This window comes from Cyprinus carpio, chromosome B6 (genome assembly GCF_018340385.1).
Source record: "Cyprinus carpio isolate SPL01 chromosome B6, ASM1834038v1, whole genome shotgun sequence".
In the NCBI taxonomy this organism is placed as follows: Eukaryota; Metazoa; Chordata; class Actinopteri; order Cypriniformes; family Cyprinidae; genus Cyprinus; species Cyprinus carpio.
This window is the reverse complement of record NC_056602.1, coordinates 13,687,242-13,713,080: the sequence shown is the minus strand read 5'-3', so window position 1 is coordinate 13,713,080 and position 25,839 is coordinate 13,687,242.

The following is a 25,839-nucleotide window of genomic DNA, read 5'->3' as shown; positions in this document are numbered from 1 at the left end:
GTAATAACGACCTTTATCGCTGCAAGGTGCTTACCTGCTAGTCGGTACATCACCAACATAGATACTCGATTTCATCTACCTAGAGTACATAGCGAGACTATAGTATTCTCGCTAATGAGCCCATAAATGCGACAGTTTTTGAATTTTATTTTTACATGCCTTAAAGGTCAATGGCGGGCTGATAGGGATGTGTATGTATATGATGCTATGTGCCCTACGCATCCGCTTAGTTATCACTTGCATTAAGCCGACTACTTGCCTAGGCCCGAGAGTACTTAATTTGATATATTCCAGCCTCTACTCAGCTCTCTACTTTACGAATTGCAGTACGGACTCTGACTTCATCGCTGGGCTATGCCTAATATTGCAGGCTATAGTGAATTATATTAATATGTATGTGAATATTATATATTAGTAGCTTACCTGAATAAATTTCATTATTTGAATGCTAGGTTAGAAACTTTTCCACTGTAATAGTTGCCACATCTCTACCTTTGATTAAATTAGGCTCTCATCAATTTTAAATATAAAGTACAGAAGTAGGTTCGTGTTAATGGCTTTTTATAATAACAAAAACTGGCAACAAGGAGCATAAATAAAACTGATCATACCATATGGTATGCAGGAAGCTAAAGCTCGTGCCGTACTGATGCGTGAGATGAATAGTACTGACATTGGGTCTACCGGCTTCGCACTCGCCGTATCCAGCATAATGCCACTATGTATTAATTGTCCAGTCCCCCCGTAGACTTGCTCTCCTTGGGTAAAGATTTCCTATTTTATTTTGGACATATTAAGACCTCTACAAATAAAAGCACGAAGGTTAATAGTGCTGCTCAACAATGTTGACACAGAAATTTGCTCCAAAAGAGTCGATTTGCTGGTTGTGAGAGCAGACGACATTTGTGTACCATTTGCATTGCTTCTCTCTTAGCCAACATACCTTAACTCATACAGGTTGGTTGAAGGTAAGAATGTACAAGGTCACTATTACCCATGTCTATATAGCTTTTGCGAGGAGAATTGACCTCACACAACCATTACAGTGATGGAGATGGGAGAGACACCCCGTTATAGCCAGTTTTTGACCCTCACTGAACTTCAGAGGATGTTTTGTGTGCTTGTTTTCCCACCCACCCCCACAAGTGCGGTTTAACCACCCTTTTTAGCCAGCAGGCCAGAAGACAACCTCCCTATAATGCCCACTGAACAACCCATAATCAACCCTTCACTAATCATGCATGGCAGTGACACACTTGTTCTGAATTGGAAAATGTAAAAGATTGAATGTATAATTTGGTGAAAATAAGTTTTGAAAGTCATTCCCCCGCTCTCTGTTGCACCGCTGGATGTGGTGGCTGCAGTATTTGGCAGCACTCCTGTTATTCCAGGAGGGCTTCATCAGAGGCTGGGTCGATGGAAATAGAGACGCTGCGTCCTGGCTGGGAATCCAGCAGGCAACGGCCCGAGCCAGAATGGGAGGGAGGCGCGAGCACATCTGCAGAGTCGTGGGCTGTGTCCCAGTGGGACACGCTCAGTCAGAAGACCGTTTGTTTCTCTGTGCCCCAAAGGTAGGTAGGGACTACTGCATTGTTAGGTCGTGGTCAGTACTTAGTTGTCCCTTTCTTGGTTGGTTTGTAGTGATTCAGCTTGAGTCACACACTTCAAAGACGGTTACATGTCCCTTATCTTCCTTATCTCACTCGCCCTCTCCTCACACTTGTTTCTACACGTTTGCACAGACATACAAACATCCAGCAACCCCTCGCATGACCGCGGTCATTAGATGGAGCACGCCAGCTATTCCGATGTAACCACCTTATTGTTTTCAGTCTTTTTTTTTTGTTACCGGCGTAAGGCATCTCTTTAGACTGGCAAAGGAAACCTTTGCATATCATGCATACCATCTATTCAGACTAAGAATTTGTGATTTACATAAATCCAGATTTGCTGAATTTTGTAGAGCCTGGCTCAGATTTGGGTAAATTTGTAATTATATATTTACTATGGCTATATAATAACAAATAGTAAAAAAATTTAATAAAAAAAAAAGTAAAAGGCTTATGTTTTGTCGATAAACCTTTCATTACAAGAAGACTGTTACGTTCTAAGATGACAAGCTCTAAACTTTATATAAGTGATTAATTTAAAGAAGCATATATATATATGAGTTGACGTGACATGGCATTTTTACTGTGGTAAAAATGGTTAAACATTTCTTTGTCCTTCATAGACCTGTTGTTATAAAAGCTGCAGTGTTATTCAATTTTAAATTTTGAGGTTATAATCTTAAAATTGTCCTTATGGACTGTGGCGACGGTCCCCAAAGCATGTTCAAGTAAAGTTACAACTTATTACACGTCTGGCGACAGTACAAGTGTCCTATTTTAATTTTTATGCAGGTGGTCTTTTTTCATCCATATATTTCTGGAATGTGTAGGAACTTGATTACATTTTGTCTCTGAAAAACCTCAGTGTCCTTCTGGTGTGACCACTATACCCTGATTTTATAAACGGCCAATGCCAGAGAAAATTAGTTGGACATTAGTTAAATTAGTTGCATTAAGTTAGAAGACCCAGGGCCACATTTCATTGATCATCGTTATCTCAAGCCCCCTGTCATATAGCCCGGCTGAACATGGTGCGGAGACCATGGTCCATTTTTTGTCTTTAGAATCGTTCAAAACGCACTTTAAGTTTCTTGGAACAACTACAAAAGTATTAAGCTTTTTTGTCCTTTGTGAATGTGGACACTCCTAAAGGAAGACAAGGTCTCTTTTTAAAAGCATTTTAAATAATTAAATAGATTTGTTTAACTCCTTCTTTATTATTTTTTGATTAGTTTCAGTGTTCATAAATGCAATACAGTAAAGTTAACATTTTCTGACGTTTTTACAGAAAACTTTTACTGTTATAAAGTGTCCTGAAAAGAAGCATTAAAATGTGAATACTTTGTTTCGAAAGCAGAAAGAATTGAGGGGAGAGAAATTAGTGGAAGAGACCGAGGACATGACGAAATATATCGAGAAACTTACCAGGGCTCCACGCAGAAAGATCCTAAGAGAACAATGCAGAAAGTAAATCCAATTTCAAAGATTCCTAAAAAGAGTTAGCTAATAGTTTTAAAAAATTAATTAACATTTAATGAATATATGAAGATCAATCTTATTTAGTTGTGCCGCACTGGCAGAGGGGGTTTCAGTAACATACTGATTGACTAAGAGACTGAATTTGTTGATAAATTATTTTTTATTTATTTTAAAAATACATGTTGATATTCGTTGTATCAAAATTAAACTTTCTCCTTTGACATAATTTCAAAATTAAATATAAATAATTTAATAACAATTTCTGTCCTTTAGTGTGAAGTAATGTCTTATGGTGTGTGACACACATAAAAGCACCACACAGATTTGTTTTGATCTCAAAATATCTCACCCAAAAAAAAAAAAAACAAAAAAAAACCAGTAGAGTATTGCAAAAGGGGAGAAACAAATATCACTTAACTTAAAATGGTATAATTTTCAGCAGGTGTTTAAAAGAATGACAGCAAAGTTTGTCTCTTGAAATTGTCCAACAAGTCATGGGGAAAAAAAAAATGTTTTAATTGTAATTTCATATTAAATAATTAACACTATGTGAAAATAAGTGTCTAACAATGAAGATAATCCCTCTCTTGCCATTTATGTATTATTAAGGTTCAGGCCATAGGACAAGTTTAGTAAAAAAATGTGAAAACGCAAAAAAAATCTGAAAAGACATGCCCTTACGCTTTTACATTCATGTGGACAGCGAATCCATATATTTTCTGAAATTATGACAATATCAGCCCACATCTCGCTCCTAGGCAGACACCGCTACGTCATGTCAACAGCAACAAAAAAACATGAAACAAACACTGAACTGATTGTCTTTTTATTAACCAACATTAACGCGAGATTAATTAATGTATTGTTCCATGTTCGTTTGTATACCCCGCTCAAGGTTTATGCACATAGTCCAAGTCTTATTCTCCATTTTTAGTGTATCTCTCACTAATTACACAGTGCCACACACTGGTCTGGTCTGGCCATGTATACTACATTGTTTTGTGTCGGTTTTGTGGTTTCATGTGGATCTAAGATATTTTTGAGACGAGAGAAAAAAAAAAAGATCAGATAGGGGAAAGCTCTAGCTCTGTGTGGACGTAGCCTCAATACCACAGCAGAATACTAGGGAACTTAATCTTTTTACTTAACTTAAGTCCCCTCAAAATGATTGAAAAAATAAATAGTCAGTAATACAATAAAAACAAAAGCCTAAGGTCAAATACAATAGAAAAACAAGATACTAATGAAACAAAAAGTGTTTTGTTTTTTAAGTTTTTTAGTCAAAAGCTAATGAACTAACAGTCTACTACAGAAATTGAATAATCAAATCTAAAATAGTAAAACAGCATTAGTCTTCACTGTAAGAATCCAACTTGTTAAACTTCTTATTAAAGCTACAAAAATTATTCAGTCAAGAGCAGTGAGTAATTTTCTCTCTGTATTTTGTTGTTTGATTAATATTATGCCCACAGACTTGGCCGACTTAGGACAATAACACCTGTCGTCACTTTAAGAGCTGCACGGGATCCAATGTACTGTTACATCATCATTATTAGGCTGCACACAATTATGACAAAAATCATAATTGTCATTATTGCCTTTGAAATTGTAATTGCGATTATTAATTACATTATTCACAATTTACATTGAATGATGTTCATACCATTGTTTGATGAACTGCATGCCGCGATTTTTGTATGAAAAATAAAAAGCTTGAAAACAACTTTTACCTGAAAAATTTTATGCTTTTCTATAGTATTTAAGCCTCAAATTCAACTATCCATCAGATTGGTTCTCTTTAAATTATAAAACCCGTAAAAATATGAATGGTTTTATAATGATATAATAAACATTAGAAAATTGAAATAATGGGAAAAAACCTTAAGAATCAACCATGTAGAAAGAAAAAAGCACCTTATAGCACATTTTGCCGACTAACCTAAGTTTGAACACGACTTTGAACGATTAATTGCCACTTTGTAACGATTACGTTAATGGTGTCATCCATAATTGTAACTGCGATTAGAAATGAGATTAATTGTGCCAGAGCCTAACACCACAATATTTTACTTCTTAAATACTGGTTTATGTTCATCTTAAGACCAAACTGAGGTAGGGTGTACCATGAATAATCACCAAGTGGTCCATAGTTTGACACATTTTTGCCAGGTATTTGACAGTTTAGCGCACCACACCTTAAGCTAAAAGTTCACTTTACTTGCCCCCGTGTTCTGTTCCGCTGACCAGGAGCGCATTCACAGGAACATTGAATAAAATCTAAACATGAGGTGAAATCAAGCTTTGTCCCATTTTGGGTGGAAGTCATGTTACATGATTTTACTAATTTGCACTTGTGAAGTTTGGCCATTTTATGCAAGGAGCGAATAGGGAAACAAGCATATTGTTTTATCCGATTATTGTATTTTCATAATTCGTTGGAAGCCAAAATCGAATTTTATTTAAAATCTATCAGCCCACAGTTTTTTTGGTCTGAACGAGGGATGCACGTGAACGTGACTAAGTCTTGACTGTCGTTTAAACGGATCGTAGTTTCGTATCCGAATTAGGCGACTAGTCTAAAAGCAAGAAAACCCCCCAAAAGATTGGTATAAGGGAAAAGAAAAAACGTGTTGTGCGTGTATATACTAGCCTACATTTGAAATACTTAATATATTAATCACACTGACAATCTCTCAATGAATTCCGCTAAAAACTAGTGTCACAATTATGCCGTACTCTTTCTTGGCTCACATTATCATACATTTAATTTTAGGGTGGTCGTTAAAAAGGGGGAAAAAAAAAAAGATAAAAATAGAAGAGGAACGACATTTAACACTCAACGTCAGACGATGCTTATTTCATTAAAATCAGCCTGGGGAAATACAGGAACAATGAAAAATCAATCAAATAGCAGGACAGAATTCTTCATTCTTCATATAAACTTAGACCAACATATTAAAACACAAGACAAAAAACAATGGGAATTTTATCACAGGATAATAGCAATTAAAACAGCTTTTGTAAAACATACTTCATCATGTAGACTATATCATCTAAAAACAAAAACGAACAAAACGAAAGGACAGAACCTGATGCAAAATGTTAACTTATCGCGCCAACAAAATTGGAATATCAAATAAAACAATTGAGAAAAAAGCACTGTTTCATCCAACGCATGCAAAGAGGACACACAATCCTCACTGCCTGTTACAACTGGGGCACTAAATATACAGTTTTTTTTCCGAAAACTAAGAAAATGACTAGAATAACTTTTTCATATATGATAAAATACTTCGCCATTCCGCGCCGCCGACCCAGACGAAAACACATAAAATGATATCAGTGCTTTCGGAAGGCGGGGATGCATTGCTGACTGTTTTGGGTACGCAGTCGTTGTAAGACATTATACAGACATACTTAATTGACAGACTTTGCTCAGGCATGTTAGAAAACCATAACAACATTTCAGAATGCTGATGGAACGAGATCATGCAGGTCCGCTGCCGTCGTCAAGTTACTCCCCCCTCATAGTGCAAAGTAAAACATTTTTTTATGCTCCCGCCCATGCGAATTTATTCGCAAAATGCTTTTCCATCTCCCTATATTCGACAATGTAATCCTTTTCGCACAAGTCAAAACCCACCTCAAGCGAGCCCCCGAACACAAACTTTAGTGCGACATTAAGGGATTTAATTCGAAATTTGTGTGTTTCCATCCACTCGCTTTCTGCATTTGATACTTCAAAATGCACAATTTAAAACAGGGTGATTGCGAAACTAGATTCGCTGCACTTGAAAAAACATAGAGAGACCAAAAAGCAGAGGCCAAACAGACTTTAGGAAAGCGCTCCTGGACAATAACGCAGCAAACCACCGAAGGTGGGTTTGGGGTCCTTGAGGAATCAGACGGCAGTGGAAGAGGATCAGCCGCGGCGGCGGGCTGTTCGTGAATGACCATTAGCTGGCATTGGCTTAGGCTCTAAGCAAAAACATATATGCAATTAAATGAATGTGATTATGCATTTCTCAGCAGAGTCATTGTAAACAAGACATTTTTACACAGTTAACACAAAAATTGTCAGGTTCCTTCTAATTCAAAATAATCCACAAAACCGTGACTCGTCTTTCGCGTGGGCAACTTTGAGCTTGCCACAACTGACACGAAAAAAAAACTCATGCCGAGGCTATGAGGTTAAAAAAATGTAGTGTCCACACGAAACACTTTTTTTAAAAAGAATGTATGATTTTTCAAATTTTTTAGTTTTAACGTGTTTATGAAAAAATATTTTAAATGTAACCATGGGGATTGGAGAGTAACCATTAAAATGATGGTAAGTTTTTTTTTTCTGTTGTGTAATCGACTATTGTTTTCAGTCGTGTCGACTAGGAAGCCTTGTACGCTTTAGTTCGACTTAGAACCGCATCATCTCTAGTCTGAACAGAGAGTTTACAAATAGTGAATGGTCGTCTAGTTGAGGGCAGATGTGAGAGAGAAGATAACAAAAGGAATGACTGCTGCGGCTGTCAGCTCCGATGCTTTTGTTTAGAGTGTGACTTGACTTGTGGGTATCTCTCTCTAAAGCGGTAATTACCGTCGAGACTGTCCAGATGAGCCGTCCGGCAAAGCTTGAGTGCAACCTCAGTGTTCATCTCTCTTCAGGCGGCCAGCTGTACTGGCCGGGCATAATGTGTCCCACTTTCTGCATTTAAGCCAGCGGTTTTAACCTGACTGGAGGATTCAACGTCAGTGTTTGCGTAGACAGCATTTCTTTCTTGGAGAGGGCCACTGCTAAGAGCACCTTTGTGGTGGACACGTCACCACACGGACTTCCCAGCACAGAAAGGACCAAATGCTAGCGCAAACATGCACCCACCCCCCACCCCCCCACCCCCCAAACCCCACCCACGCCCCAGCACCCCCCCACGCCTTACCACCCACCCCCAACCCTTTTTTTCCGGATGAACGAACGTGAGAGTGCATCTGCCATGATTAGCAGAACCCTTTCTCCTATGAGTCCAGGACTCACAGACGCCCCCTCTTCCTGTTTCTTTGCGATATTTTATACATACAATACACATCTTTAATCATGTATACTGCAGCGGCCAGAGAAGGCTAGTGGTATACTGGAACACGAGATTTATGGAGCGCACTGGAAAGGCCCTCGCTGGGGTGCTAGGTTTTGGAAGGTTAATAAATATGTCATCTTGACTCTGTCTCGTACACGGAACGCTATGCTTGACTGCGTGTGAGTTGATGAGCACAACACTCGGCCTGAGGGGTCAGAGGTCACGAGTGAGTTTGATTGGCACATCTCTTGAGCCGTGTCCTGTCGGCGTCACAGTTGGTGATCTTGTGTTATCCTGCATCTGCCCCCAGAAAATGGACGTCGTTGTCCCTCAGAGCCACTCTAGAGCGAAAGAACCGATTACCTCACAGGAACAATAGTGCCCTTGTCAACAGAGATTGCGCCATTCTTACTTCAAACCTTGACTAAGATCAACTGAGCACAAGTCTGGGTCCTTATACAAATGACATGTTGGTCTTATTGCATTTTTTGCTCCACTCAGGAACTACGGTTACGATTGTCAGATAAAATCTGATCTTCATAACTTTTAAAAAGTGTAAGAATTATTGTTGTTAAGCTTATTTTTCTGATTGATATCAGTTTTGGTTTTATTGCTTTGATTGTGCCTTTTCTTTTTTATTATTATGCATTCTTATTATTGTGAAGGTAGCCTCCCTTGAGTGTTTTAAAAAAGGGGCCGTATAAACTAATATGATATTCATTAATTGTTATTATTAGTGTTAATAGTTCTGACCAAGTATCAATAACTAAAACTAAGAATCATAATAAATAATTTTAGTGAGCCTACTTGAAATAAAATAATTGTATACGGAAATAAGAAGAAAAGAAGAAATTAAACTTTTTTATTTCATCTCAATCTGGTCTTGTTGCCTTTCACATCACCTTTGCCTAAGACATCATTCTTTCTTTTTTTCTGTTGAAAGCTTGATTACTAAAATAACCCTTAAAACTGAATCACACAATCACAAACATGAAAAATCACAAAAACCCACCAAAATTATAAAATAAAAATCCCACTGTGCTACCTGTATATATTTGTGTTTGATTGTAAAAAAACAAACCAAAGAAAAACAATATGTTTTGCTCCATCTTGTTGGGTTTTTAGAGGATAAACATAGAGAATAACGAATAATATAGAATAAATATGTATTTTTTCTCAAAAACATAATCCATAAAGCCAAAATACAATACTTGTAATATGTAATATTTATATAAAATTATTTTTTATAGTAAATCTCCGAGAGACAAACATATTAATACAAAAATGATTAAACACATAAATACATACTAAATAAAAAATAAATCAAATCCACAATGGTAATTAATTAATTTTATATTTCTTCAATGGTTTTATTCTCTTCAAGAATCACATATTATGTTGTATAATCTCCTATCGAGATTGCACACAATATGTGCCTCAATTATAACTGGCATTGTAAACGCCCCATGCCTTTTATTCAAACAAAAGACATGGATTGCAAACAGTTGATTTTTGATCAATTCTTGACTAAAATAAAATGAAGCAACCTGGTTATGCTTTATTGTCCAGAAGATGTAATCATTAGTAAACGGCTGTCATCAGACGGGCTGTCATGTTCTGTCTATGCTTGTTAAGCTGCAGCTATAACAGTATTGTTTTCTGTGACCGTTAATGTAATTAAATGGGCTCTTGACCTCAGGGCATGTATGGGAGCAACTATGGCCTCTGTCTCATGGCTAATTATCTGTCACTGCCATTAACAACTAGTTGTTATCCAAACCTCTTAACCCCGTTCTAAGTAGTCTGGTGTGCGGCCAGATAAGGGTTGTCCCCCCCACCCCAACACGGACCTCCATGTAGACGGATACCAGCCATTGTGCCCAGTGGGACAGGAGGACAGCACATACACTTCTTCTTCTCAATTCTTGATTAAAGCTATGTCTGTGCTTCTAAGGAAGCTCCAGGATATCAGGGTTTGTTGTGCTATAGATTATGCGGCTGACCATGTAGCAATATGAAGCCACTCTGTTAAACACTTCCCATGTTGTTAAAACCGACACTTACAACTTGTCTACATCAGACATGAACAGCGAAACAAGAATCAAACAAGAATTTCAAGACAGAATGTGTGTAACAGCCGATTGCTGAAAAAAGAAAAATTTATATAAAACCATCACAGTAATTTGTAAGGTTTTTACTGGCTATATATGGAAATTGTAACTGGTTTATTTCTAATGGAAAACGGTTAAATGGTGCATGTTTGGTCTCTATTGGTAATTGGTTTGCCTTCTATTGGTGTCTTGTTAAAACCACTAAATCGTTAAAGGAATATGCCCCTACCAGTATAGGAAACCATTTTTAATGGTTGAACAAAGTTGATGGCTTGTAATGTTTGTAATGGTATTTCGTAGTGGTATTCTGCTGATGGCTTTCTACTTTTTTCAGCCGAGTATTGTTTCACTTACAATTCAATATCAGTGTTGATGAAACAATTTGTTACTTGACAATACAAAGAGAAGAAAACAATATTACTAAAACATTTTATTTCTATGTTCTTTATGTAACTGATTTGGATAATGACATTGACTTTTTGGGTAGGGTAGAGCTGTGTAGAGCTGTCCTTTGGAGATGTCTTATTTGTTCATTAAAGAACTTTTTTTGCAAAAACATTGACAAGTTAATTAAACGGAATCATTGTTGAATGAAATCATGGTGATCTGCTGAACAATGACCACTTGTTCTTCTTTAGAGCTGCTTTATACCTGGATTAGGAATTTGTTTAGGATGATGTCTGAACTTGTAACATAGACACTGCCCATTGTACTGAACCGAATGTCAACATTGAAATGACCTCAATAATGACATTGGTCTTCAACAGAGCTGTTTTAGTTAAAATTGTTTAAGTCACTTTTATTTATTGACTTTCTACAACACTGATATTTTCCTTTTTTTCTGTGATGATACAATCTGAATTTTATAAAGCGCTTTTAATAAATGTGACTTGAGTCTACCTGACGTTTTCTTGAATATTAACAAAAAAGTTACCTAAATGAAATAACGTCTACATCCCATTGTTTTAATGTATGTATATCTTTTTTACCTTATATTAATATTTATTTATATTTATTACTTTATATATGTTTAATTCTATATTTTATTTGAATAAAATCTGTATCTTTTTCTTTTTTCAAACTAATGAAGTGTGTTTATTAACATATTAATTTTTCTGTGCTATTTTCAACTGGTTTTGGTATCTACTGCTGAAATGTAAGAATTTCAGTATCAACCTGTCAGGTTTCAAACATTGCTTTATTTCATTATCACTAAATTTAGGAAGTTAGAAGGCTAACCGTTTCTCTTTTTATCTCCTGGTTGATGAGAGACCACCCGTTTACATTGCACAACTGCTTCTGCTTGAGCGACTGCACTGCTGACTCTGTCCTCTCTCTCTCCACTTGCGGCACATGTGTTCATTGTGTAAGATGAGTTTGGCAGAAGTAACCGGTGACGATAGTTTACGGAAAGCGTGCTCGTGCAGGAACAGTAGCCCCTGCAGAGACTGACCGCTGGCAGCATGTGATCATCTGTTTCAAACACACACAGCTTGCTTTAGTTCTCCCTCCTGGAGTCGTAAAGCAGAGGACGCAGTTGATAAAAGCCCCTCACTGGGGGCCTGACACCACTAAAACCACCCAACCTCTGCAGGAGTCGAAGGGCCCTGGTGTACCTCCTCAGATAGTTTTTGCTGCCTCACTATGTGTGGTAACATGCACATAAAGGGCAAATTTCCTGTTTTGCATGCTTTGTAAAAAATTCTGTTGTATGTAGTTCATGAATCATGGGACATAAATGAGTGTAACTTTGATCTTCTGCAGGCTGCTTATAGTGCATGTCAAATCTGTTTTCAGGTCTGTGAAGATAATCGAAGATGTCAATCTAAGATGCACAAGCTCTAATAATATAGCCCAGGCCAGCAAGGGACTGTTCAACAGCTACGGATAGAAGCTAACATAGAGAGAATAAAGGTAAATGTAATGTTCATTTCACTTACCATGGTATTAGTGTCAAATAAAAGTCGATTGTGAAGGAAAAATAGATAATAAATGCCTAGCATACTTCAAGACAGTTGAAATGGCATACTAAAGTGGCACTTCATGAATTTAGTTGAGAAAATGAGTATGCTGGGCAGTAAATCTAGAAAATGGGTGGCATGCAGAAGCTAAATTATAGGATATTTATTATTTATTTTGCTTAATGTGAATTTTATCTTTAACACATAACAAATGTATCCCCCCAGAAAATCCCCAAATGGCCCTTCTTTTAAACTAGTATGAGAAGAGCCACCCTACCCACCCTTGAAAGTGCCATCTGTATGCCAATCTGTAGTCTGCGCAGCTTCAACTACCACTACAAGGCTGCACTAGATTTACACAACACCATTTTTAAACTAGATACAGGAAACAGGCCTGAAAAGGCAAAGTTTTTTAAAAAGCTATTTTACTAAAGCTAGTAAACTACAGAAACAAAATGTGGGAAAACAGTGATATCATACTCATGCTTATTACATGTTCAGTTATGCAGGTGTGTAGTGTTTTCTTTACAAAGTCACCACTTACTGGCATGGCATACATAATACAGCGTTTTTAGTCATTTTTGCAATGTGAACGGATAATTTTGACAATGTCGTCTGTATGCACAACTTTTCAAAAGTTCCAACGAAAAACCTCTTCAGTATTTAATACATGGTTTGTCATGCCTTAGATCTTTAAAGGGATAGTTCACCTAAAAATGAAATTCTGTCATTAATCCTCCACCCTCGTATTGTTCCAAACTCGTAAGATCTTATTTCATCTTCGGAACATAATTTAAGATATTTTTTGATGAAATCTGAGAGCTCTCTGACCCTCCCATAGACAGCAAGCAAGGATATTACCATGTTCAAGGTCCCAGAAAAGTACCAAGATTGATAGATGATACCAAGAAAGTACACCATGTGACAATGGTGGTTCAAATGTTAATGTTACGAAGCTAAGAGATACTGTTTTTTTTTTTGTGCAAACAAACAAAAATAACTTTTATTCCACATTTTCATCTCTTTCAGTGCTTCAGTCCAAAAGAAGTGAAATATAAAGCGCCCCATCCATAAAAAAAGTGTCTTTTTTTCTCAGGGGGGCCCAGGGGGGTGACACAAAGTCCGCCCTGTAGCCGAATCGATGCGTTTTTGTAAGAAAAATATCCATATTCAAAACGGTAATAATCACTTTAATGTAGCTTGCCCCAACAGTTTGTACACAGAAGCAGCTCCGGTAGGATGACGTATGGGGTCGGCGTGGGCATGCCGCCGGTGAGTCTCGTGAAAACCAACATTTGTTAATAGGAGCAAAAGGAAGCAAAGATTCTTTACTTTAGTCTCCTCTTGGCTTATATCAAAATCCTCCAAAATTCTTCGTTTACAAATCCTCCCATTTGTACTTCTAATTAGTGACCGTTGTTTTGTTCTGATCTCTCCCCTGCGCTACTGCATTCGTCACTTCTGAGCGCTCATGCGCAAAGCTGACCTCATACGTCATCTGCCTGGAGCTGCTTCCATGTACAACAGTGAGCACAAGCTAGGTTAAAGTAATTATTGCGTTTTAAATATGTGTTGTTTTTTTTTCAAAAAAAGCATTGATTTGCTACAGGAGGACTTTGTGCCCCCCTCGGAGCCGTGTGAGATATTTTTTTTATTATGGATGGGCCACTTTTTATTTCAGTTCTTTTGGACTGATGCACTGCAATACCCGCTGAGTGCCCAATAAACAGCTTGAAAGAATCAAAGACCTTTTTATTATAACTCTGACTGGATTTGTCAGAAAGAAGAAAGTAATATACACCTAGGATGACTTGGAGGTGAGTAATTTATGGGCTAATTTTCATTTTTGGGTGAGACTAACTGTTTAAGTTAATTGCCTATTTAGCGCGATCATCGCTCAGATATAAAAAGCGAGTTATATTTTTTTCCATTGCATTGTATTGCCATCGAAATTGCAGTGTATGACTCAAATGGAAATATGATTGCACTGCTTCATAACGGGTTCGCTGAATTGTATCGTATCGCATCAGCTGTGCTTCATATGTATCTTTAATGTATCCCTTCGCTTGGCTATACATCGAGATGTGTTTTTGCATCGGCCTCAGTTATGACATTCACCATCCCTAATGGATCAACACCAAGATCTGCATAAAAAAAAAAAAAAAAAAAAAAATACAACAACAAATTAATGGATTCAGCAAAAAAAAAAACAAAAGTAAGCTCAATGCGACTTTTGCCTCAGCAGATCCATGTAATAGGATGACGGTGAACTAACCAGCACACCAAACTCATCGCAACCATCTCAAAAAGGTATTTTAATAGTTTTTGAAATGCCTGTGGCAAAGTCCATTCATTTTAAAATGACTTGGTAGGATCACTTGCCATAACCCTTGTGTCACACGGATTGCATTCCCCCAAACATCATAGGCATTTGAATTCAAGCAATAACATGACAGCGTTTGTTATTGCTTCCATCTGCTGCTCGCAAATCATTTACAGTATTATGTAAGAAAAAAGAGCCACAATGCTTCCCCAGTTGCAGAAACTTTTTGTTTTAATAGGTTGATTGTGATTACTTTTGCCAGTTATTGCAGCAAAGTGCAATGATGGAAACATGAAATAGTGAGATAGGATGCTTTATTCGCAAACGTTTATTATGAAGTATTCTAGTCATTTCTTTAAAAGTTAAATTAAAGAGTATTCCAAGAACAAAAGTCATAGTGATTGACCAGAATTAGATAACTGAACTATCCACCTTTCAATAAAATTGTAGTCATTTATTAAATCATCAAAAATCTAACAATTGTTCTTCATATTGTATTCTTCATCTCTGTGCCAGGTGTCAACAGGTGTCTATAGCTTCTGCCAGACCCTCATGCATCTACTGCAATGAACATGCCAAGATGTGATCCTCCTATCTTCATGGGTATCCCAGCTCTCGGAAAACCTTATTTAGCGATCAGTTAAAAGCCGTTACTGAACTATATTTTCGTGGGATGCCTTGAAATCTTCGCTGTAGTTCTGTATTTGATGTATCCCTTTTAAATTCATTTTTATAATAGAAAGAAAATGATACAATTCATACATTCATTGCACTATTATTCTTTACAACTGAAGCTAACCCCGCAAGCTATTATTTGATTAAAATCCACACTAGAAAATGTTACTGTTGTCCTGTATAAAAGCGAGAAAGAGTCCAAAGCCCTACATACTAGTTCAAACAAATAATTTAGTGGGGTAGCAAAGACAAACCGAACCACAATGAATGAATTTTGCCACTTTTAGGGCGGCTCAGAACAGATATGACACGTTGTGTTGCTTTTGTGAGAGCGTCCCACATACGTTCATTATTCTTGGTTGTGGCTGTCTCGCAAATAAAGAAGGGTTGCGGTCCGTGTGGGAGTACGGCTGCGTACAGTATCATGAAGCCCCCACAGCGCAACGAAAATTTTAATGTGAGACTGGTCACTTCTGATCATATTATATATGCAAATAAGACAAAGCCTCATCAGCGGTGCTTTTGGACCCCCGGCTGGAATGCTTTTTCCAAGGCTTCAGTGTAAGTTTCGCCAGGAAGCCGTGTGGTAGGGGGGGTTCTATGTTGCTAAAACAATTGACTTGTTTGTCATGTCAGCCATGCACTATTTGTGTGAGCTTATGTCCTTGCGCCTCATTTTCTTTTTTGGATGGAGGAGGAACATGCTGTCAGCTTCGGAGAGGCGTACACAGTTGAACACAGTGCTGCTCCGGGCCCTAGCGATTCCAATTCTCCCCCTTACACTCCTCCACATGTCTGAACAAAGCTAATCATCCCCTACCACTCCCTGTCAAACTCACGATAACGCATAGACTGGTGCCCTTTTTATCTTTCCCCCCTCGCCCATTCACAAATAACCAGGAAACTGGGTTTCCAGAAAGTTCAAGCATACTGCTAAAACTTGCAAGATCAGCATTCTTAAGAGTAATACAAAGCCACTGGGATGCCTCGTGTTTTATCCCCTATAGGTGAGGCATTGTATGGAAGGCATTCTTTATTGCCTATCCTATTTTTTTTTATTAATTTAAATTACTGAAACAAAATCTTGGGAAAACACTGTACAATGAAGTTTGACTTTGTTATCATTAATGTTTTATGAATCATGAAATATGCACTGACAAACGCATTTATTAACAGCCATTTGATATTAATGACAATCCGGTTTGCACCATTCTACTAATGGTGCTGTGTACAATTGTTAATTGATTAATTACATATTTTCATAGCTAATAATTCAAAGTTAATTAAGACCACTTGGTCAAACAATGCTAAAAAGGTTCTTAGATACATTACCATTCAAAAGTTAGGGACAGAGTCGGTATAGTCGGTAATTTTTTTTTTTTTTTTATATTAAAATAAAATTAATATTTCTGTTAAAAGCAAGAATCAAAAGTGATTAGTAACTACATTTTGCTCACCAAGGCTTGCATTTATTTAATTGCATAAAGACATAATATTGTTGAAATATTATTACAATTCAAAACAACGTTTTTCTACTTTCATATCTTTTGAAATGTAATTATTGATTCCTGTTGTAGCACAGCCCGATTTTTCAGGTAGCGGATTATGCCGGTCTTCAATGGTCACATGATCCTCCAGCAATCATTTCTGCATATGCCTGATTTGAGTGCTCAGAAGCAGCATTTCTCATTATCTACTTAATACAATTTTAGAAACTTTGCTGAACGAAGACAAAGTTCAAAATAACATTATTTATTTATTTTTAACATTGTAAATAAGCTTATATTAAAAACAGACAAAAAATAAAATAATAATAAAATCTTGACAAACCCAAACTTTTGAATGGTAGTGTATGTACAGTAGAATGAACATTTTAACTAACTAAACTAGCCCATTATAGGTTGCCATCGCCATTTTACAAAAAACTATTATTTCATAATTACGCTCCCATGATAATTTAACCTTTTACATTATTGTTTGTATTGCAAAGTGTTACCAAAATGTGTCTGCTTTCTTCTTTTACTGTACACCATATCTCCATCTCTTTCAAATTCCTACTTTCAGGTAAATTGGATGAGATTTCCCACTACTCAAAACCCTCCTGAATTTGTATTAGAAATACTTTGTTCCTTGTGTTATTGCCCTGTGTATGATTAGATACGTAGCAATACTTTATTGCCAGGATCATAGCAGAACTTACCAGTATATTATAACCCTTTACTTGATTATTGTTTACGAGATGCCTTATGTTAATGTATACATTTCTTTGTTGATTGTTTTTTGATATTCATAATCATTATGTCTCTTCTATGATATAAATGTCGATTGTTGCCATCTCATTCTGGGATCTACCCCCAAAGCAATAGAACACTCACGTAGGGGTCACATATGATTTTTCTGTACCAACACACTGAGCACATGATGATTTCTCTGATGTTTGTAGCTTATTTTTGTGAACACTGTTATAAATCATGACATCATTCCATGTTTTTACAGCTCCTGTAGCCTTTTTTGTGAATACTCTTGTGAACTCTGCCATGCCGTCATCTTTAGTGAAAGTGAGTGTGAAATGCCCTTCATGACAAACAGCTGGCAGGAAAACAACTTGACCAGACCAGCTACAACCAGCACTTACATGAAGTATTCCTGACTCTTGACCTCGTTCACATGCCAAGCGCTCCTGTCTCGAGATGACAGCCAGCAGAGTTAAACTACTGTGAAAACCAGCTGGACGCTGAGATTCCTAGGGACATCTTCACTGTGTATCTGCCTCATTACACATCTGTCTCATGCCCCAGGCTGGAGTACATCTATGCCTGTGCATCATGCAGCTGAACTTTGTTAACACAAAACATCATCAGATTTTGCTATACTAAACCACAAATGTTACTCTTGTTTGAATAACAGTATGCTTTGTTAATGGCAATTTCACAGCCTTGCTTTTCCTTGTTGTGTGATGGCCTTTAAAGTGACTAATTTCCATAATGTTTCCTCACAGTAGTATTGGGTTAATCTCAGTGTAGGCGTAGTTGTTAATTGGGCTGTTCGTGTTGTTTCTTTGATGCCTGTGGCCCTATTGTCTGAAGGTTACTTTTGGATATTGAAAATATGACCAATGCACCAAGCTACTTCAGTCTGCCCGCCTTATCTCTTTTTGCCTTTAAAAAATATTTTTTTAATAGAAGCATTCATGTCATGTATTTGAGTGACAAAAGTGGTTCCACCTTTGTGCATGAAATTCCCGAGCTGGGGCTCTCCAAATGTACTGGTGTTGTTAGATGTTGGCTCTTTTTTCAACTCACTAGAGATTTATTCTCCATTCTTGTTTGTTCTTGATTTGTCTATGTTCTCTGGTGAGCATCCAGTCGAAAGCATTTCCATGTATTGTGATTTAATCAGTCAGAACTCCTTCTCATCACTTCCCTTCGAGTTATTGTTTCATTGATTACGTTCCTGCTAAGTTAGTATATAAACCATTTATCATACTAGGAAAGTGGTTACGCAACAAAAAGGCGGTCTGAGAAAAAATTTTTTCACTCCCACTATTCCATAAATATCCTATTTTCGTTGCCCCTTAACACAAATGCATCTCCGTGCCAAATAAGCCTCCTTCAGTAATCTATTCTCCAAGAATCTATTGTTGGCTGCCCCGAATACCGTTCTTACACATTACAGAACCTAATTCACTGCTGTTGTACATATCTACACACTCATTTCAAAGTATATTAATCCTTGGTCCTTGTTGACCTTGAATATTATCATCCACTGCACCCACCGCTCGTTAGCCAATCAGTCGACCTCCGTATCTTCCTCGTATATCTAATAATTATATATATATCTATTAGCTAGATAGCGTAGAATAGATAGATACGAATGGTGTGTCTTTGGCATATCTCCCGGTTTTTTTTTTTGGTGTCATTCTCCGGCCGAGCCTACTGTGTATTTTAATGGCTGGCCTCTGCCTTTCCCTGCGCAGCCAGGTGTTCATGGTTCCAACTATTTCCCACTTGCTCTAATTTGGTCTGATATTGTTTTTATTTGGGTCTCCAGGTCATTAATGCCTGTTTTTATTACAATTTTTAATTATTTTAAAGAGGTTCCTGTGTTATGCAATGATGCAGTAGAGCTGATTCTTCATTTACCTTGCTACAACACTCAGAAGCTAGGTCTATTGCTTTTGTTTATTACCTGCCCCTAGCCCACGTATTTTTAATCAGCCGGAGCAAATTGTTGTACTGAAGTGAATGAATCTGGCTGTGTGGTCGTGTCTTTTTTATCGAGTAAAAGTTATGCGTCTTCAAGTCTCTGAGTATGAAAAGACTCTCCAGGATAAACCCTAGTAAGTCCTGTATGAGGGACCAAGAATGTCCCATCAGTTTATCATCTGTATTTATTTGTTATTATTCTAGGTCCATATACAGACCCTTTGTGATGACCATCAGGTGGTCCATGCACTTATGTTCTCTCGAGACTGGACGTGCGATAGTGGTAATGACACAGAAGATGGAATACGAATTGTTTTGAGTAATTAGCCATCATCTTTTTTTTTTGTAACATAAAAAGTATTCTCGTATCTTCCTAACCATATACCCAGTGTATTGTAACATGTGACGATTTTATACAATGTCACTTATACTCCCTTTATTGGTTCGTGTTTTTCAATGTGTCCTTTCTGTTGGCTGTCCTATGTGCATGAGTCATGAAAGTTCTCAGATTTAATCAATAACATCTTATATTGTGGTTGTGAATATGATTTAACTTTAGCATGAGAGTGAGGTAATGATATAATTTTTAATTTTAGGTGATACTTTATCCCTTTATAATTGGACTTCCGTCTCTTCGGGGTCGTGTTCTTTGGCGCTTGCTTGTTTTGCATGTTTTTTGTCTTCTAGTTGGTCATTTTAGAAACATTTGTATGTCTCATTCCTATTGTTTGTTGTGGGGATATCAGCTGGATGTCGTCACTTACTATCTAAAATGCCTGCTTCCCATGTGTAAGCTGGAGTTTTCCTATGCTGTCTAGGATCTATGTTTGGAGAGTGAAATGTACTACTGTGTCTGCCAGCCCTCTAGTGTGACTCCCACTTATCCTACAAATCCTGTATTTATGTCAGTGATTTGGGTTAATGGCAGGTCAGGGCTGGTAAAAAACTCCAGAGGAGCATTGCAGCATGTTTTGACATTTATGTCAGCTATGTTTACTTTCTATGTCATCTTAACATGAAATACTCCTGCGTCCCAACTGTCTCCAGTCCTGTGTCTTTTTTCTGACTGGGCTTTTGAACCACAGCAGTGGTGTGCGGACGTTAGTTTTTTTGTTAGAAATGTCCCTAGTGTAAGCTGTCAATAAATTTATGTCTCAAATAAAGTATTTTATTTTTATTATGTGTCCCCACTCCTCCTTTCCCATGTGTACAACATTTTAATAACAAAAGGAAAGTTTCCCAAAAAAATGATGTAGCTCACAGTTTGGGGGGAACCCAATGAATAGATAGACCCATTTATGACATCTAATATAAAAAATATGGTCCAATGTTAGACATTTTCACTTAGAAATTGCAAAGTTAAATGTTTACAAAATAATTAGAAAGTAACATGTTCATGGAATATGACAATTAAAACGATTGTGCATTAAATGGTAAATTGTTTGACAGTAGATAAAAATGATTTGTTTTTTGATAATTGTATTTCTTGTAAATCTCCAATATAGTCTGTTTTTGTTTACAACTTCTAGAAAAATATACTGTGTATCGGTGTGAAGAATAAAACTATTATTATGTCAAAAATGTATGATGTGTGTTTTTATTGTCATTAGTTGTCAATTATAGTGATTTTTTTCAATGAATATGACAACGTTTCTGACATTTAGATAAGCATGAATTGTCTGATCAGTATGTATTGTGTATGAATCTTATCTTTTTTTCTCATAAGACAAATGTGGCAGATGTATTATATAAAATCTGCGTAGTGCTTTGTTTAATTACTGTATTTACACGCTAACCATCACACACACAAATTATTGTCCTTCGTTTTTTTTTATTTTTTTTTTTTTATTTTTATTCATTTTTTGATGATATTGTTTGTATTATAGTTCTTTTGAAATGATGCGGATTGGTGGGTACATTATATATATTTATATTATATATATATATATTATTTGGATATTATATAGTATAATATAATATATGAGATTTGATACAGATTACATTTTAATCAGTTGTAATTAAAGTATTTGTACTTGTTTTAATTGCTTAAAGGCATGAGTTTATAATCATGACAATAGCTTATTTTTTCATGTCACAATGATGAACATCCTTTTAAAAGATGTTAACATTTATAGAGATTATATTTGTACAATTCATAGTTTAGGATTTTGGTGCATCATCTCAAACTCTTTATTGGGAACTTAGTTGATGTTATATATTTGGACTCCTTGTTTAAAAACATGATTTTTTTGCGAGCTTTCTACTATTTTTTTTTTTTTTTTTTTTTATAAAACCTGTAAATTTCAATCTGATTGAGCATATTGCATGCATGTAAGTTTAGCTGGAAATGATTAACATTTTACAGTGGTATTAAGTGTTTATTAGGGTCTTTCTCGTATGTCCTCTCTCTCCTCTTGGTGCTGTCTCAGTATATATCTGAGCATATATGTGGAACATAGGGCGATTTTTAGTGTTTGCCATGCTCTCTTGCTGCCAGCCTTGATATGGCTGTATGACTCACTTATCTTTGTCTCTTTTTTTGTTCACATTTTAATTTTTTAATTTTTTTCAAGATATTTTTATAGCTCATTCAATAGTGTTCTAGCGTGTCCATCCATCGCCTGCCTGATTTGCTGTCAGGTATTGTGTTCTACTTCCCTCATCGCGGTTTCGTATTTCTTGCTTGGTCAGTGCCTGGATTATATGCTTGTTGGTGGTATAAGATACTTTATTAAGACATCGTATTGACAGTGTATCGTCATTGCGTTCTCCCAGCTGCCGTATTTGTGAAACGTAAATTTTGGAATTCTCTCTTTTTTCTCCCTGTTCCTATGTCTTGTGGTAAATAGCATTGTCTTTAGCAGGCATGCAATGTTAAGAAAGCTGTTGACAAAACAAAGCCAATGACACTTTAAAAAACTGCCCGCGTACGGCCCGCAGAATGATGCCTGCCTTGTAAAAACATTTAGCCATACGGTGCATTTCTATTATCAAAATAAATAGTTGCAAAAAGTCTGGTTTCTTCATGCAAATAGTTAAATGTTTTCCTTTTTTGTTGTGGTTTTTTGTATACACTCTGATTGACCCATGTACCAGCCGGGATATTAATTAATACTAATTCCTCTACACCCTCAATAATTATTACTTTTATTTAATTGCGCGATAGCAGAAATAAAATGGCCATCTTAAAAATTTATTGAAATGGTACAAGCTGTTACTTATAGCTAATAATTAATAAATAAATGAATATGAAGTATTTTTCAAATGACTGTTACGTTAGGACCTACTTCTAGCCTCGCATCCCTTACTGCTATAATGTTACAGTAATGAAAATTGATTTTTATTTTAAGATTTGCTAAGATCTTGTGAGTTTTAAGATTAAATTTTAACGAGTGATATTAATGTACTTTTAGCATTGTTTTCACGGATCTCACAGACAAACACTGTGAACATGTACCCATATTTCATATTCTCGCTAAGTAAATGTTAGCATGATAGTAGATTTGCAGAAAGCTACTAGCGACATTTTTTCTATTAACATGAAGTGTGCGGAGACAAGCGATTAGTCAGTAAATTAAATACCTTCACAAACACTCTTTCATCGATTGCCATTTGCTGATTTTAAAAACACGACACAACGTCAACAAAACAAACAAACCTTTGTAATTATCGGTCTCGAGTTAACCCGACTTTGGTACCGTTATCCTGCCCAGTGTTTACCATATCCACCTAACATTTAGGTGGTTTAGTTTCATTTTTGCAGAATCTTTTCATAAAAAATCAAATAGTGACTTTAACACTTGGGGTATTAACATTCAGCAATTTCTTCTATTTTAAAGCAACACCGCACACAGGGAAGTGCCTTCGCGTAACATGACCAATTTTGGTCAATTGTTCAAAAATAAGATACAATCTAGGGAAAGCGCGAAGTAAATTATAATCAAGGAGAAAGACAAAGTTTTTTTTTTTTTTTTTTTGTTTGTCCTATTCTTTCATTTAGGAGTGAAGTCAAGTTTACTTCCTAAAGAAATTTTACTGCATTGGCTTGGAGAAATTGTCCGACTGGATTTCAGCATTCCGGGATGAGGTGGAAGATCTCATTCTACCCAGCCAGGAATGGTGAATGAGAACGTTCGTGTAAAGTGATTGTTGAACCTCTTTGTGATGGTACCACGAGGCGTCACACACTGGATCTCAGACTCTGAGGGGATGTAGATTCATAGTAGGTGAGTGGAAAGTAGGCCCAGGTACTGGAGCCTGTGGCTGTTCTATACGTCAAGCATCAGTGTTTTGACTTGATGTGAGCTGGCAGCCCGTTAGCCCAGTGCAATCAGAGATAAAGAGAGGTGTAACAAATGGCTTTTTTGGGCTCGTTTGAAGACAGTCATGCGGCTGCATTCTGAATCATTTGTAGAGGTTTGATTGTGCTTGATGGAAGTCCAGCCAGAAGAGCATGTGCCATAGTCCAGCCTTGAAATGACAAGGGCCTGGACGAGAAGTTGTGTAGCATGCTCCGTTAGAAAGGGCCTGATCTTTCTGATGTTGTGCAATGCAAACCTGCAAGATCCGAGCAGTCTTTGCAATGTGGTGTCTTTGAGGTCAGCTGGTCATCAAAGATTACACCAAGGTTTCAGACTGAAGGAGATCCTAGCTGGATTGCTGAAATCATGCTGTAGAGGTGGAGTGGCAGGGAAAGACAAGAAGCTCAGTCTTTGCCAGGTTGAGCTGTAGGTGATGTTCTTTCATCCATGCCGAGATGTCCACCAGGCAGCCTGAGATCCATGCAGCTACTGTTGCATCATGTGGTTGAAATGAGAGATAGTGCTGTTTGTCATTAGCATAGTAATGGTAGGAGAAGCCATGTGCCTGTATGATGGGTACCCAGTGATGTGTAGTGTATATGGAGAAGAAGATGGGTCCAAGAACTGATCCTTGAGGCACCCCTGTGACACCAGTTGATGTGCTTTGGATACCTCCCCTCCCCAAGACCACCCTGAAAGACCTACCAGTGAGATAGGATTCAAACCAGCGAAATGGAATCCTTGTGATGCCCAGTGATGAGAGGCCAGACAGGAGGATCTGGTGATTGACAGTGCAGAAAAGCAGCAGATAGATCCAGCAGAATAAGAACTGATGATTTGGAATCAGCTTTTGCAATCCGCAAGGCTTTTGTGACTAACAGTAGTGCAGTCTCAGTTGAATGGCTACTCCTGAAACCTGACTGGTTAGCATCCAGTTTGTTGTTTTGTGAAAGAAATAATGATACCTAGTTGAAAACTATTTGTTTTCACTATGTTTGGGGGTTTTGTTAGAGGTTTTTAGATTGGAAGGAGAGAGACGTTTAATGTAGGTTTTTTGACGCAGGTGGGGTTACCCGAGCTTCCTTGAATGCAGTGGGCAGGTGCCTGTGAGGAGAGATGTGTTGATGATATGTGTTTAGTGCTAGTAAGAGTGTAGGAGAGATTGCTTTGACAGAAAGTGTGAGGGGATTGGGTCTAGAGGGCATGTTGTAGGATGGCTGGAGAGAAGTTTTGATACTTCTGCCTCAGTGAGGGGACAGAATGGGGGATGGGAGTTTTAGCAGTGGTTGGTTTGAAATCCTGTGTGTGTGGGGCTGAGAGTTGACTACTGATTGTTATAGTTTTGTCTGTGAACAATGTGGCGAAAAGTGGAGGGGCACAGAGGCGAGAAATGTCTTGAAGAGATTAAGTGTGTCTGGAGCACTGTTGATCTTGTTGTGGAAATATGAAGATATGGCAGTATGGATTTCAGCAGAGAAAGATGAAAGCAAAGACTGATACATACTCAGCAATACAATTTCATGTATAAATTAAGTCAAGTTGGTTACCTGATTTGTGCATGCTTGTAGTGGTAAGTCATTTGAAATTAAATGAAGCAAGGAGTGAATGGAAGTATGTAGCATAAGGCTTGTCCAGATGAATGTTGAAGTCGCCAACGACTAAAAGTGGACTGCCATCCTCCGGGAATGAGGACAGCAGCCCATCCAGCTCCTCTAGGAAGGTGCCTAGAATTTAAATTAAATTACCACAACCTGGAGTTTTATAGAAACTGTTACAGCAATTGCATGAAATTCAAATGAGTTATAATTGCATTGGGGAGAGTGGGTTGAGTATTTCCTATTGTTAGAAATGAGCAGACCAGTGCCAACCTGACGGGGGGTGTGAGAAAGAAAGAAATTGTTAGATAGAGCAGCTGGGGTTGCAGAGTCTTCTGGATGAATCCAGGTCTCAGTCAAGCCCAAGATACCGAGTGTGGATTTTAAAGAATAAGCATAAATGAAGTCTGCTTTGTTGACAGCTGACTTACAATTCCAGAGACCCACAGAGAAACAAAGAGGTGCAGTAGAGGATGTAGAGATAGGATACAGGTTTAGCAAGATTGCGTTGCT